Source organism: Geotrypetes seraphini, chromosome 7, assembly GCF_902459505.1.
Source record: "Geotrypetes seraphini chromosome 7, aGeoSer1.1, whole genome shotgun sequence".
Classification (NCBI taxonomy): Eukaryota; Metazoa; Chordata; class Amphibia; order Gymnophiona; family Dermophiidae; genus Geotrypetes; species Geotrypetes seraphini.
Window position 1 is genome coordinate 194469564 of NC_047090.1, and position 16620 is coordinate 194486183.

General features: G+C 46.1%; 1 protein-coding gene across 1 annotated transcript in view; it reads right to left on the reverse strand.

Moving 5' to 3' along the window:
• Nucleotides 1–16620, reverse strand: part of YLPM1 (YLP motif containing 1) — a 500153-nt gene that overhangs the window by 140564 nt on the left and 342969 nt on the right.

The window sequence follows — 16620 nt, forward strand, 5'->3', positions numbered from 1 at the left end:
AGCAAACCAAAAAAGGAGGAGGAGGAAGGAATGTTATCAACAGAAAATACCCATATGAATTTAATATACTTAAACAGCATGAGAAACTTACTCCATTGTGGTAGTGTGTGTGTAAGTACATTTAAGGGGTACACACAGATGTGCCTTTATATCAGTAGTGAGGCTGCACATGACAGTATTGTCTAGGTGTCTTGTGTGTAGCTAGTGAGCATGTGTGAACGCATAAGTGGGTGCATTTGCATGAACATGTGTACTGATGGAAGGATTGGTCAACCAGGAACTAGTAATGTACCTGGACAAATTTAGCATACTGCAAGACAATCAGTCGGGTTTTCGGCTGAAGAAATGGGAACACATAAGCCCCTATTATCAAAAACTTCATTGGCTGCCCCTGGAGGCGTGAATCCTGTTTAAATTCTCTTGTCTGTGTTACAAATCAATATTTGGTCTAGCCCCCACTTACCTAGTTTCCCAATTTAATCTGGCAAGTTCTATTAGGCCCACACGAAGAATACATCTGTTCACCTACCCGACAATAAAGGCCTGCCACTACAAAAGATTCTTGGACAGAACTCTTGCCTTCCAGGCAGGCAAATGGAACGATTGGCTTAGTAACATTATCATGCTCTCCTCATCCTATTTCAATGTTAGAAAATTGGTAAAAACGAGTTTGTTCAATCAATTTGTAAACTAAGAATTTATACGCCTCTGCTAATTCAACCAGTAACATTAAGAACTTTATGGCTTTCCACTTCTTTCATTATGTAAGATTGTATTGATGACTTTTCTTGTTGTAAACCGCCTCGAACTTCCATGGCTTTGGTGGTATATAAGAATAAAATTATTATTATTTGGATGTATGCAAGATTAGGTATATACGTGTACGCTTGTGCACATGGGTGAGTGTGCAAGTGTATTAATTTGTGTCTATTTGCATGTGTACATGCATGTGAATGTGAGTGAGAGTCTGGGAGTGTACATGAGTTGAATATGTGCATGTGAGGTGAATGTGTGTATACATAGGGTATGTGTTCGTGAGGGGAGTGTGCGAGGCGTGAGTGCTTGAGGTGAATGTGTACGAGGTGAGAGTATGAGTGTGTGTGAGGCAAATGTGCATGTGTGCGCTTGACGTGTATTTATATGCGTGTTCATGTGTCTGTGCGTGAGACAAGTATGTGGTGGGTGTATGTGTGTGCATGAGGTGATTGTGTATGTGAATGAGATTAGGGGTATGTGCGCGTACATGTGTGTGAGGTGAGTATATGAGTGTGAGGTAAATGTATGGATGTGAGAGTTTGTGTGTGTGAGGTGAGTGTATGTGATGTGCCTTTGCATTCATGTGTATGCATGTCTATGAACGTGTTACAGTGTTCTCCCCAGGGCCTTTCAGCCGGGCGCTACGCCTGGCTAATTTAGATGACCGCACGGCTGTCATCTATCGCAAATCCTGCTGCTGCCACTGCCGCTCAACATTAAAAAACAAACAAAAAACACCTCTCACCGGCTTGAAGACGCAAACTCAGTGATTTGTATTTATTTCACAGGCAGCTGCCTTAGCCCGTAGCGAACTCATGCTTTCGGGGCTCTAAGGTGTGTGTGCCGGCTTCCCTTCTCTTCCCTCTGAAACCGGAAGTTAAGTCCGGCGGGGGGAAGAGAAGGGAAGCCGGCACGCACACCTTAGAGCCCCGAAGCATGAGTTCGCTAAGGGCTAAGGCAGCTGCCTGTGAAATAAATACAAATCACTGCCAATAAGCACGGGACGGCACATCAGAAGCCGTTCTGAAGGGCAGTCCTCAGGTTGCCTCCAGTTTTGCTCAGGAGGGTTACTGAGCTATTTTGCTGGTTTTTTTTAACCAGGCTCTGTCCTCTGATTGAGTATGTTTCCCTGTCTCCAGAAAGCAGAATAATCCTGCTGCGTTAAGTGAAGCTGCTGATAATGCCTCTGCTCAGATCGTGTGGCTGCAGTGAGTCTGGGACAACTCTGAGAGGGAAAAAAGGTGTCAAGTTCCCTTCAGTTCCAGCAAGCAGGATCAAGACCACGTGGGGGGTTTCTGCCTCGGGAAAGTTTAGTTTTTGGTCTCTTGGATTGTTACTCGGTTTGTAACGTCATTTTTTTTCTTGAGAAACATAGAAAGATGACGGCAGAAAAGGGCTATAGCCCATCAAGTCTGCCCACTCCACTGTCCCACCCCATTAAGTCAGAGTGCTGCTCGACCCACGTAGAGATCCCACTGGATGTCCCATTTATTCTTAAAGTCGAGCACACTAGTGGCCTTAATCACCTGCACCGGTAGTTTGTTCCAGTGATCCACCACCCTTTCTGTAAAGAAATACTTCCTGGTGTCACCACCAAATCTCCCTCCTCTGAGTTTGAGCGGGTGCCCACTTGTGACTGAAGGTCCCTTAGGAAAGAATATGTCGTTTTCCACCTCGACACGACCTGTGACGTACTTAAATGTCTCAATCATGTCACCCCTCTCCCTGCGCTCCTCTAGAGAGTAGAGCTGCAACTTGCCTAGTCTTTCCTCGTATGAGAGACCCTTGAGTCCGGAGACCATCCTAGTGGCCATTCGCTGGACCGACTCAGCTCGAAGTACATCTTTACGGTAATGTGGCCTCCAGAATTGCACACAGTACTCCAGATGAGGTCTCACCATGGTTCTGTACAGTGGCATTATGACTTCAGGTTTACGGCTGACGAAGCTTCTTTTGATACATCCTATCATCCGCCTTGCCTTGGATGAAGCCTTCTCTACTTGTTTGGCAGCCTTCATGTCTGCACTGATGATTACTCCCAAGTCCCGTTCTTCTGAGGTCGTAGCTAGTGTTTCTCCATTTAAGGTGTATGTTCTCCATGGATTTCTGCTGCCGAAATGCATCACCTTACACTTCTTTGCGTTGAAGCCCAGCTGCCATGTCGAGGACCAGTTTTCCAACTTGATCAGATCCTGCGCCATACCATCCGTGAGATCGCTTTCACCTACTATATTACACAGTTTGGCGTCGTCGGCAAACAGCGCTACTTTTCCCTGAAGCCCTCGGGTCAAGTCCCTTATGAATATGTTAAAAAGGGATGGTCCCAGGACTGAGCCCTGTGGCACTCCGCTAGTAACCTCCGATGTCTCAAAGAGGGTGCCATTGGCCACCACCCTCTGAAGTTTCAAGTTTTATTAGGATTTTATATACCGCTTATCAAGGTTATCTAAGTGTTTTTTACAATCAGGTACTCAAGCATTTTCCCTCTCTGTCCTGGTGGGCTCACAATCTATCTAACGTACCTGGGGCTATGGAGGACTGAGTGACTTGCCCAGGGTCACAAGGAGCAGCACGGGGTTTGAACCCACAACCCCAGGGTGCTGAGGCTGTAGATCCAACCACTGCACCACACACTCCTCTTCCACTCAGCCAATCATTGACCCATGCCGTTAATTTCTCACCTAACCCCATCGATTTCATCTTGTTTAATAGTCTACGGTGTGGGACACTGTCAAACGCTTTACTGAAATCCAAGTACACTATGTCCAGAGACTCTCCCGAGTCTAGCTTTCCTGTCACCCAGTCAAAGAAGCTGATAAGATTGGATTGGCATGACCTGCCTCTAATGAATCCATGTTGACAGGGATCCCTCAGATTCCCCTCATCCAATATCGTGTCTAATTTCCCTTTAAGTAGAGTTTCCATGAGTTTACACACTATTGATGTGAGATTTACTGGTCTGTAATTCTCAGCCTCCGCTCTGCAACCCTTTTTGTGCAGAGGAACAACATTGGCAGTTTTCCAGTCCAGGGGGACTCTCCCCGTACTTAGGGAGAGATTGAAGAGCATGGCTAACGGTTCCGCCAAAACATCGCAAAGCTCTCCGAGCACTCTTGGGTGCAGATTGTCCGGTCCCATGGCTTTGTTCACCTTGAGTCTTGACAGTTCTTTGTAAACATCAGCTGGTGTGAACTCAAACTTCTGAAATGGGTCATCCATGCTTTGCTTTGCATCCAGCCGAGGCCCGTGCCCTGGTGCCTCGCAGGTAAAGACTGAACAGAAGTAATCATTCAGTAGTTTGGCTTTATCGGAGTCAGTTTCCACATAATTCCCGTCTGGCGTTCTAAGGCGTACTATCCCGAGAGGGAGCAGAATCCGAGTTGTGCCTCTGCCACTTGAATTTCCTGGCGAAGGAAGGGAGTCGATTGCTCTGATCTTTCCTAAGTCACAGCAAATGCCCATTGACCCCCAAAAGAGGCAGGACAGCATGTCATTATTAATCAGTTGTATGCATCTATGGGTAGCAAAGAGAGTTTTCTCACTGGGTTCCAGTGCTGTTTGCTATTTGAACTGCAGTGCTTAAGGTGTGCAGCTCAGAAGAGAGGTGTTTTTTTGTGGGTTTAGAAAAAAAAAATATATTAATATCCCTTACAATACAGGGAAAAAATCTTGGCAAATCATCAGATGAGAGCTGCTACTTGAAGCTCCTACAATGATATGATTTTGAAGTGCAGGGATTTTCATGCTGTGTATTGTGCACAGATGTTGGTATGAGTTAATGATTGTGCAAAGTGGGCTATGTGCACAGCTGTTGTTTGCAAGTCCTGCAAGAAGATAGAGTTGTAGTTCCATGACAGAAATCAAGTTTTTTCTGGGCTCTTTTCAAAACTTCAGGCCAATGAAAAGTTTGTGGGTCTTTCTCTTTAATAACTGGTCACCACATCCATCATGAAACTAAGAGCACTGAACACTTTCTCTTTGAAAAAGTCATCCAAGAAAATAAGTATTTCCATAGATTTAAACCTTCCTTTTCTGGAAACAGCATCTGGGTAAACAGCTTAAAAAATTGCTCTGGGAGTAGGTAAAGCACAGTTACTTACCATAACAGATGTTATCCAGGGACAGCAGGCAGATATTCTTGACTGATGGGTGACGGCACCGACGGAGCCCCGGTACGGACAATTTTAGAGTGATTGCACTCTAAGAACTTGGAAAGTTCCAGTAGGCCGCACCGCTCACGCGCGAGTGCCTTCCCACCCGACAGAGGCGCGCGGTCCCCAGTTAGGATAAGCCAGCTAAGAAGCCAACCCAGGGAGGTGGGAGGGACGCAAGAATATCTGCCTGCTGTCCCTGGATAACACCTGTTACGGTAAGTAACTGTGCTTTATCCCAGGACAAGCAGGCAGCATATTCTTAACTGATGGGTGACCTCCAAGCTAACAAAAAGAGGGATGGAGGGAAGGTTGGCCATTAGGAAAACAAATTTTGCAAAACAGATTGGCCGAAGTGTCCATCCCGTCTGGAGAATGCATCCAGACAATAGTGAGATGTAAAAGTATGAACTGAGGACCAAGTAGCAGCCTTGCAGATTTCCTCAATAGGAGTGGAACGGAGGAAAGCTACAGATGCTGCCATCGCTCGGACTCTATGGGCTGTGACAGAACCTTCCAGTGTCAGTCCGGTCTGAGCATAACAGAATGAAATGCACGCTGCCAGCCAATTAGACAACGTACGTTTAGAAACAGGACGTCCCAATTTATTCGGATCAAAGGACAGAAAGAGTTGGGGAACTGATCTGTGGGGTTTCGTACGCTCTAGATAGTAAGCTAGAGCCCTCTTACAATCCAAAGTATGCAGAGCCTGTTCCCCAGAATGAGAATGAGGTTTCGGAAAGAAGACAGGCAGAACAATGGATTGGTTGAGATGGAATTCAGAGACAACCTTAGGGAGAAACTTTGGATGTGTACGCAGAACCACCTTGTCATGATGAAAGACCGCAAAAGGTGGATCTGCAACTAGTGCATGTAGCTCACTGACCCTCCTGGCAGAGGTAAGGGCAATAAGGAAAAGTACCTTCCAAGTGAGAAACTTGAAAGGAGTGGTAGCCAAAGGTTCAAAAGGAGGTTTCATTAAGGCGGAAAGAACCACATTGAGATCCCAGATAACAGGAGGGGCTTTAAGAGGTGGTTTCACATTGAAAAGACCCCGCATGAACCTGGACACCAGGGGATGAGCTGAGAGAAGTTTTCCATGAACTGGCTCATGAAAGGCAGCAATGGCACTGAGATGGACTCTGATGGAAGAAGACTTAAGGCCAGAGTCAGACAAAGAAAGCAAATAATCCAACAATGTCTCCACTGCCAGGGAAGTGGGATCAAGATGGTGAAGAAGACACCAGGAAGAAAATCTTGTCCACTTCTGATGATAACATTGCAGAGTGGCTGGTTTCCTGGAGGCATCTAGAATGGAACGAACGGGCTGAGACAAAAGATTATCATGAGAAGTCAGCCCGAGAGATACCAAGCTGTAACATAGTAACATAGTAGATGACGGCAGATAAAGACCCGAATGGTCCATCCAGTCTGCCCAACCTGATTCAATTTAAATTTTTTTTTTTTTTTTCTCTTCTTAGCTATTTCTGGGCGAGAATCCAAAGCTTTTCCCGGTACTGTGCTTGGGTTCCAACTGCCGAAATCTCTGTTAAGACTTACTCCAGCCCATCTACACCCTCCCAGCCATTGAAGCCCTCCCCTGCCCATCCTCCTCCAAACGGCCATGCACAGACACAGACCGTACAAGTCTGTCCAGTAACTGGCCTAGTTCAATCTTTAATATTATTTTCTGACTCTAAATCTTCTGTGTTCATCCCACGCTTCTTTGAACTCAGTCACAGTTTTACTCTCCACCACCTCTCTCGGGAGCGCATTCCAGGCATCCACCACCCTCTCCGTAAAGTAGAATTTCCTAACATTGCCCCTGAATCTACCACCCCTCAACCTCAAATTATGTCCTCTGGTTTTACCATTTTCCTTTCTCTGGAAAAGATTTTGTTCTACGTTAATACCCTTTAAGTATTTGAACGTCTGAATCATATCTCCCCTGTCTCTCCTTTCCTCTAGGGTATACATATTCAGGGCTTCCAGTCTCTCCTCATACGTCTTCTGGCGCAAGCCTCCTATCATTTTCGTCGCCCTCCTCTGGACCGCCTCAAGTCTTCTTACGTCTTTCGCCAGATACGGTCTCCAAAACTGAACACAATACTCCAAGTGGGGCCTCACCAATGACCTGTACAGGGGCATCAACACCTTCTTCCTTCTACTGACTACGCCTCTCTTTATACAGCCCAGAATCCTTCTGGCAGCAGCCACTGCCTTGTCACACTGTTTTTTCGCCTTTAGATCTTCGGACACTATCACCCCAAGGTCCCTCTCCCCGTCCGTGCATATCAGCTTCTCTCCTCCCAGCATATACGGTTCCTTCCTATTATTAATCCCCAAATGCATTACTCTGCATTTCTTTGCATTGAATTTTAGTTGCCAGGCATTAGACCATTCCTCTAACTTTTGCAGATCCTTTTTCATATTTTCCACTCCCTCTACGGTGTCTACTCTGTTACAAATCTTGGTATCATCTGCAAAAAGGCACACTTTTCCTTCTAACCCTTCAGCAATGTCACTTACATACATATTGAACAGGATTGGCCCCAGCACCGAACCCTGAGGGACTCCACTAGTCACCTTTCCTTCCTTCGAGCGACTTCCATTAACCACCACCCTCTGGCGTCTGTCCGACAGCCAGTTTCTGACCCAGTTCACCACTTCGGGTCCTAACTTCAGCCCTTCAAGTTTGTTCAACAGCCTCCTATGAGGAACTGTATCAAAGGCTTTGCTGAAATCCAAGTAAATTACATCTAGCATATGTCCTCGATCCAGCTCTCTGGTCACCCAATCAAAAAATTCAATCAGGTTCGTTTGGCACGATTTACCTTTTGTAAAGCCATGTTGCCTCGGATCCTGTAACCCATTAGATTCAAGAAAATATACTATCCTTTCTTTCAGCAACACTTCCATTATTTTTCCAACAACTGAAGTGAGGCTCACCGGCCTGTAGTTTCCTGCTTCATCCTTGTGACCACTTTTATGAATAGGGACCACATCCGCTCTCCTCCAATCTCCAGGAATCACTCCCGTCTCCAGAGATTTGTTGAACAAGTCTTTAATAGGACTCGCCAGAACCTCTCTGAGTTCCCTTAGTATCCTGGGATGGATCCCGTCTGGTCCCATCGCTTTGTCCACCTTCAGTTTTTCAAGTTGCTCATAAACACCCTCCTCCGTGAACGGCGCAGAATCTACTCCATTTTCTCGTGTAACTTTGCCGGACAATCTCGGTCCTTCTCCAGGATTTTCTTCTGTGAACACAGAACAGAAGTATTTGTTTAGCACATTTGCTTTCTCCTCATCACTCTCCACATATTTGTTCCCAGCATCTTTTAGCCTAGCAATTCCATTTTTTATCTTCCTCCTTTCACTAATATATCTGAAAAAATTTTTATCTCCCTTTTTTACATTTTTAGCCATTTGTTCTTCCGCCTGTGCCTTCGCCAAACGTATTTCTCTCTTGGCTTCTTTCAATTTCACCCTGTAGTCCTTTCTGCTCTCCTCTTCTTGGGTTTTTTTTATATTTCATGAACGCCAACTCTTTCGCCTTTATTTTCTCAGCCACTAGGTTGGAGAACCATATCGGCTTCCTTTTTCTCTTGTTTTTATTGATTTTCTTCACATAAAGGTCCGTAGCCATTTTTATCGCTCCTTTCAGCTTAGACCACTGTCTTTCCACTTCTCTTATGTCCTCCCATCCTAACAGCTCTTTCTTCAGGTACTTTCCCATTGCATTAAAGTCCGTACGTTTGAAATCTAGGACTTTAAGTATCGTGCGGCCGCTCTCCACTTTAGCCGTTATATCAAACCAAACCGTTTGATGATCGCTACTACCCAGGTGAGCACCCACTCGAACATTAGAGATACTCTCTCCATTTGTGAGGACCAGATCCAATATCGCTTTTTCCCTTGTGGGTTCCGTCACCATTTGTCTGAGCAGAGCCTCTTGAAAAGCATCCACAATCTCCCTACTTCTTTCTGATTCCGCAGACGGAACATTCCAGTCCGCATCCGGCAGGTTGAAATCTCCCAACAGCAGAACCTCCTCTTTCCTTCCAAACTTTTGGATATCCACAATCAGATCCTTATCAATTTGCTGCGATTGAGTCGGAGGTCTGTAGACTACACCCACGTAGATAGAAGTTCCATCTTCTCTTTTCAGAGCAATCCATATCGCTTCTTCCTCTCCACAGGTCCCTTGCATTTCGGTCGCTTGGATATTGATCTTTACATAGAGAGCTACTCCTCCACCTTTATGACCATCTCTGTCCTTCCTAAAAAGATTATATCCCGGTATGTTTGCATCCCATCCATGTGATTCACTGAACCATGTCTCTGTGATAGCAACAATATCTAGATCTGCCTCTAATATCAGGGCTTGCAGATCATGAACTTTGTTGCTTAGACTGCGAGCATTTGTGGTCATCGCTTTCCAGCTATTTTTCAGCGATAATCTCCTTTTTCGTATAGATTTTTGTGTCGTTTCACTTTCCGTTGCAATACTAAGAAATGAGTTGCTGATATTGCTTATGTTGCAGCCTTTACTACTATCACATCTTTTCTTTTGCAGGGGGTGGTCTCTATAATTGTCCTTCGTACATACACCACCCCCACCTTCTAGTTTAAATGCCTTGAAACATATTGTCTAAATTTCTCTGCAAGGTTTCTTTTTCCTGCTGTAGTAATATGTAGCCCATCAGTGCAATATAGCTTCTTGTCCTTCCATGTATTTCCCCATCCTCCTATGTACCTGAAGCCTTCTTGATGACACCAGGCTCTGAGCCATCTATTAAAGTCCTCTGTGTTTTTCACTCTTTGCTCTCCTTTTCCATATGCAGGCAGTATTTCAGAAAAAGCTAAAGTCTTTACAAAAGGTTTCACGCCCTCACCAAGCTCCCAAAAAGCTTTCTGTGCTGCAAGTGTGGAGTTGTTGGCCAGGTCATTTGTTCCCAGATGGATAACAACATCAGTGTTAAAATCCTTAGTTTCTTCCTTAATTATAGTCAGTATTTGCCTGGAACTCCTGGTAGCTGAGGATCCTGGAAGACATTTCACTATTTTGGACTCCTCGCCCTGTGTTCCAAGGTTAATGCCTCTGATGATGGAATCCCCCAACAGTAATAGTTTTCTGTTTTTGGCTTTTTTATTTGTACTTAGGGTGCTCTTGTTCTCTTGAGTTTCCTTCATTGGTTCCAGTCCCACCTCCCTTCTGTTTTCCTGAGTATCGCAGTGCACTAGTGGAGCGAAGGAATTCTGTAGATGTAATATTAGTGAAGGTGGATGTTTCTGTGTTACATGTCGCAGTCTTCCTGAGCCTACTGTGACCCATTTATTCCTGGGCTGTTTTATTCTTTGAGGTAGAGGTGGTAAGTTGGTATGATTTTGTGGAGTGATGGAAGCTGCTTTAATTGTATTCAATTCCTGTTTAAGTTTGCAGAGCTCCTCCTTAATACTGGCAAGTTGAAGACAGATGGGGCAAGCCTTAAGCCTCCAAATAGTATGTCTTGGAATTAAAGCACCACAGTGATTGCATAGAATAAAGGTCATCTTGTTTGGTTGTGAAGTGACTTGATTTGAGTAGTCCTGATTATATGGGTCTCTATATATGAATAGTGGTCCCTGTCAGGTGTAGAGACTGGAGGTTGGGATGTAGAAGGGTCTCCTGATGCTGTGTAAGCAGAGAAGGAAACAGTGGAAGAAGAAAAGGTTCCCTGGAACAGAGTTGAAGTAGAAGGGAGAACCAATGTTGCCTGGGCCACCTCGGAGCAATTAGAATCATGGTGGCTCGTTCCCTCTTGAGCTTGAATAAGGTTCTCAACATGAGAGGCAGAGGAGGGAAAGCGTACAGGAACAGATTGGACCAGTCGAGGAGAAATGCATCCGCTGCCAGACGGTGAGGAGAGTAGAGTCTGGAGCAGAATAGGGGCAGCTGGTGATTGTGAGGAGCTGCAAAGAGGTCTATCTGAGGAGTGCCCCATTGAGCGAAGATGGACTGTAGAGTGAAAGGATCGAGCGTCCACTCGTGAGGCTGGAGAATTCTGCTGAGCTTGTCCGCTAAGGAATTCTTTTCTCCCTGAATGTAGATAGCTTTCAGGAATAAATGGTGATTTATGGCCCAAGACCAGAACTTCTGGGCTTCCTGGCACAAGAGGCGAGAGCCCGTTCCACCCTGCTTGTTGATGTAATACATCGCAACTTGATTGTCTGTGCACAGCAGGAGAACCTGAGGAAAGAGAAGATGTTGGAAAGCCTTGAGGGCATAAAACATCGCTCTGAGTTAACAGGAAATTGATGTGATGCTTCTTTTCCTGGGCTGTCCAAAGGCCTTGAGTTTGGAACTCATTCAAATGAGCTCCCCAGGCATAAGGGGAGGCGTCGGTGGTGATGACTAGTTGATGAGGAGGTAGATGGAGCAGAAGACCTCTGGAGAGATTTGAGGATATCAACCACCATTGTAGAGACTGACGAAGAGATGATGTCACAGATATGTGTCGTGAGCAAGGATCCGTCGCTTGGGACCACTGGGTAGCAAGGGTCCATTGAGGAGTGCGCAGGTGAAGACGTGCGAGGGGTGTGACATGAACTGTGGATGCCATGTGACCCAAGAGTATCATCATTTGCTTGGCAGAGATGGAACGTTGTGGAAGCACTTGCTGACATAGAGATTGAAGAATTTGAAGACGGTTGGATGGCAGGAATGCTCTCATGAGGACTGTGTCCAGTACCGCTCCAATGAATTGAAGTCTCTGAGTGGGGATGAGATGAGATTTGGGTAGATTGATCTCGAACCCCAGAAGCTGTAGAAACAGGATGGTTTGGTTGGTGGCCAGGAGCACTGTTTGAGATGAATTGGCCTTGATTAACCAATCGTCCAGATAAGGAAAGACTTGAAGGTGGTGAGAGCGTAGAAAGGCAGCCACCACAATGAGACATTTGGTGAACACCCTTGGAGAGGAGGCAAGACCGAATGGTAGCACCTTGCATTGATAATGACAACGATTGATCATGAAGCGGAGATACTGTCTGGAGGTCAGATTGATCGGTATGTGAGTGTATGCTTCTTTGAGATCGAGGGAGCATAGCCAGTCGTCTAGATTGAGAAGAGGGTAAAGAGTGGCCAGAGAAAGCATCTTGAATTTTTCCTTGACTAAACATTTGTTGAGATCGCGAAGATCTAGGATTGGTCTGAGATCTCCTGTTTTTTGGGGACTAGAAAGTAACGGGAGTAGAATCCTTGTCCCTGCTGATCTAGAGGAACTTCCTCTATAGCATTTAGAAGGAGGAGGGATTGAACCTCCTGAAGAAGGAGGGCAGACTGAGGAGTGTTCAAAGCAGACTCTTTTGGCAGGCTTTGAGCTGGAAGGGTCTGAAAGTTGAGAGAGTAGCCGTGGTGGATGATGTTGAGGACCCATTGGTCCGAAGTGATAAACTCCCACTGGCTTAGGAAAAGAGAGAGACGACCACCTATAGGTTGAGGTAGGTGGGTAGAAATTGGAACACTGGCTATGCTTTGGAGAATGCAGTCAAAAGGGCTGTGTTGATTTTTGTTGTGGAGGTGGCTTCACAGGTTGCTGCTGCTGTGGCCTGGGAGGCTGACGTTGTTGTTGACGTTGATGCCTGGGTTGCTGGGGAGCTGCTGGCAATGGGCGAGCTGCATAGCGTCGTTGATAAGCCGATTGCTGTCTGAAAGGCCGAGTCTGAGGAGGCTTTTTCTTAGTCTTGAGCAGGGTATCCCAGCGTGTTTCGTGTGCAGAGAGCTTTTGAGTGGTTGAGTCCATGGATTCCCCAAAGAGCTCATCCCCCAGGCATGGGGCATTGGCTAACCGATCTTGATGGTTAACATCAAGCTCGGATACTCGAAGCCAGGCAAGGCGACGCATGGCTACAGACATCGCAGTTGCTCTGGAGGTAAGTTCGAAAGTGTCATAAATTGACCGAACCATGAACTTACGCAGTTGAAACAGAGAAGACGAGCAGTGATGAAAAGCTTGCTGTTTGCGCTGAGGAAGGTATTTTTCAAATGAAGCCATGGTGGTAAGAAGATGCTTAAGATAAAACGAAAAATGAAAAGCATAGTTACCAGATCTGTTAGCCAACATTGCATTTTGGTAGAGCCTCTTACCAAATTTATCCATGGCTTTGCCCTCTCTGCCAGGAGGTACAGAAGCATAGACACTAGCCCCTGTGGACTTTTTAAGAGTAGATTCCACAAGCAGAGATTCATGCGGAAGCTGGGGCTTATCGAAACCAGGAATAGGAATTACCTTATACAATGAATCTAATTTACGGGGAGCTCCTGGAATCGTTAAGGGAGTTTCTAGGTTTTTGTAGAAAGTTTCCCTTAAGATGTCGTGAAGAGGGAGTTTCAAAAATTCTTTTGGAGGCTGATCAAAGTCAAGGGCATCTAAAAAGGCTTTAGACTTTTTAGATTCAGCCTCCAAAGGAATGGATAGAGAGTCACACATGTCTTTCAAAAAAGAAGTGAAAGATGTGGATTCATGTTGAGAGGATGGGTCAGGTACAGCAGGCTCATCCTCATCTGAGGAACATTCACCTTCAGACAGAAAGGGCTCTTCAGAGTCACCCCCCAGATCAGGGTCCCTGATATGGGAACTACGGTCTCGGGACTCTGGGGTGGATGGTTCCAAGTGCCGGGATTTGCGCACCGACTTACCCGACCTCATCGATACGGTACCAGGAGACGTTGTCGGTTGCACCGGTGCCGAAGTCTGTACCGACTGATGCTGGGCTCTCGGTTCCGGAGCAAGAACAGGCATCGATATCAATGAGGCCGAATGGACCGGTACCGAAGCGGATGCTGCAGATAATAGAGGTTGGTCTACTACCGGTACCGGTGGTTCAGACCGGACCGGCACCGGAAAGTTCGGTGCCAATAGAGCAGGAAGGAGTTGTTGTAACTGCTCCTTTAGCTGCACTTGGAGGACGGCGGCAATGCGCTCGTCCAAAGAAGGCACCGGTACCGCGTTTTTCTTTTGCGGTACCTGCGGTGCCGCTCGACGCCCCGAAGATGAAGAGCCCGAGGTCGAGGGACTCACTTCAATCGGGGCGGAGCGCTTCCGCTGGTGTTTCACGGTCGGCAGGACTGGGCTCGCTGCAATAGAGACCGGAGGACGCTCCAGCGGGGAAGGCTTCTTAGCCGGCTTACCTGGGTGCGACGCCGGTGTGGTATTGCGCGGCGTCGAAGAAGTAGGTGCCGATTGTGAAGGTGCCGATGCCGATGGTACGGGATCGGACATATCGGCACCGAAAAGTAATCGCTGTTGTATCTGGCGATTTTTCAAAGTACGTTTTTTTAACGTGGCACAGCGGGTGCAGGTGGAGGCCTGATGCTCAGGACCCAAACACTGTAGGCACCAGTTGTGCGGGTCCGTGAGAGATATAGGCCGAGCACACCGCTGGCACTTTTTAAAACCTGGTTGAGGGGGCATGAAATTAAAACGGCTTCCGCCAAATCGAAGGCCGAGGCCTCGATGGTGGCAGTAGGCCCCGCCGGGGAAAAACCAAATTGAAGAAAAAATATAAGGTTTTGTTGTTTGTTTTTTTTAAATAAAAGAAAAGAAAAAAGGCAATAGAGCCAAAAGGGTTTACGCGAGCGGGAAGGCGAAGAGAAAAAAATTTCAACGGCCGTTGAAAAACACGTCTTCTTAGCTCCGCGGAAACTAAGAAACTGGGGACCGCGCGCCTCTGTCGGGCGGGAAGGCACTCGCGCGGTGCGGCCTACCAGAACTTTCCAAGTTCTTAGAGTGCAATCACTCTAAAATTGTCCGTACCGGGGCTCCGTCGGTGCCGTCACCCATCAGTCAAGAATATGCTGCCTGCTTGTCCTGGGATAAAATAAGAATTGCCTGGATCCCACAGACTTCGCACAGCTCTGTGGCATGGGGTCTGCAAGGCATTTTAACACCCGCAGACCTCACAGTTCCCGCTCACCCTTGAGGTAAGCAAATTTTTAAGGATGTGAGGTAGAGATCCGCGAGGTTCATGGGGCTGCAAGATCCTCGTTTTACCCAGTCCGCTAGGTTTGTGTGTTGTCACTATGCATGTCATGCACAAAATACATATTTTTTTGTGGTGTTTTGGGGGACACGAGTGACTAATTATACTTTTCTTGGGTCTCTTTTTGGTATCAAACAAAGTTGTTCCTTAAGGATCTTTTTCCTGTACATATTCTTGCCCTAGATGGAAACACTAGGGATGGACTGTCATAGGAAAGGAAGGGCAGAGAGGGTGGACAGTGGATGCAAGGATCAGAGAGAGGGTGGAGAATAGATAAGAACATAAGCAGTGCCTCTGCCGGGTCAAACCACAGGTCCATCCCGCCCAGCAGTCCGCTCCCGCGGCGGCCCAAACAGGTCACGACCTGTCTGTATCACCAGAAGGGGCTCCCTTGCCACCTTGGTTTCTCATTTAAGTCCTGTCTTCCTATCGAGGTCCTAACCCTCCGGTCTTGCACATGCACGACCTGGTTTGGTTTCTATACTCATTACCTGGTTAGCTTTCTATACTTGTGTTACATCCCAGCTCCTCCCTCAGTATCCCACGATCCCTTTATCCTTCAGGAATCCGTCCAATCCCTGTTTGAATCCCTGTACCGTATTCTGCCTGATCACTTCCTCCGGTAGCGCATTCCAAGTGTCCACGACCCTTTGGGTGAAAAAAAACTTCCTTGCGTTTGTTCTGAACCTATCTCCCTTCAGTTTCTCCGAATGCCCCCTCGTACCTGTTGTCCCCTTCAGTCTGAAGAATCTGTCCCTATCCACCCTCTCTATGCCCCTCATGATCTTGAAGGTCTCTATCATATCTCCCCTGAGCCTCCTCTTTTCCAGAGAGAAGAGCCCCAGCCTATCCAACCTCTCGGCGTATGGGCAGTGTTCCAGCCCTTTTACCATTTTCGTTGCTCTCCTTTGGACTCCCCCCTTTGGAAGGGGTAAAGAGCGAGAGGGCAGAGGCTGGGTAGAAGGGGCAAAGAGAGATGATAGATGTTGCATGGAAGGGAGTGAAGACAAATGTTGAATAGAAAGAAGAGAAGATGATTAAAGCAGAAACAACAAAAGGTAGAAAAAAAAATTTGTTGCTCTACATAGAATCAAGTAGTATTATAACTATTGATTAAAGTTTATACATAGGAAATGGAAATAAGGCAGTTTTTTGAGACTAAACCCCTTTCCTCAGGTCAGGACAGGATACCATAACAGCTTTATACTGTACTGTCTTGAAGAAAGATTTGGTCTCTGAAAACTAATTGAAAAATAGATTAGTCCAATAAAATGGTATTTTCTTATTTCTCATTATTTGTTTTATTTCTATTTGTTAATTTGTAAAGTGGTGATTGTTATATATCAGTTTTTTCAAATTTACATCTATTGTAATAGGGGACATGTGTCACTGTTTCTATGGTGTTGCATTGTATGCAGAGTCTGGGTTCTTGGCGGTTCAGTTTAACTTTTGTGTACATATTTCTATTTTTAGTTTGTGATTATTCCATATTGGATGAGGGTGTATCTGTGTTCTGTGTGTATAAAAAGGACATGGCTTTCTGTTAGCAATGACTGTACAGGATCAATTGACTGTGCAGGATCTGGCTTTAGTTTTACAATGTGTGTGTTGGTGTTCTAGTGCTCACTGCAGTGTTTAAGATGCTGCCTTTTCCTAGGTGCACCCTTGTTGTGTGACTCATGTATTATTA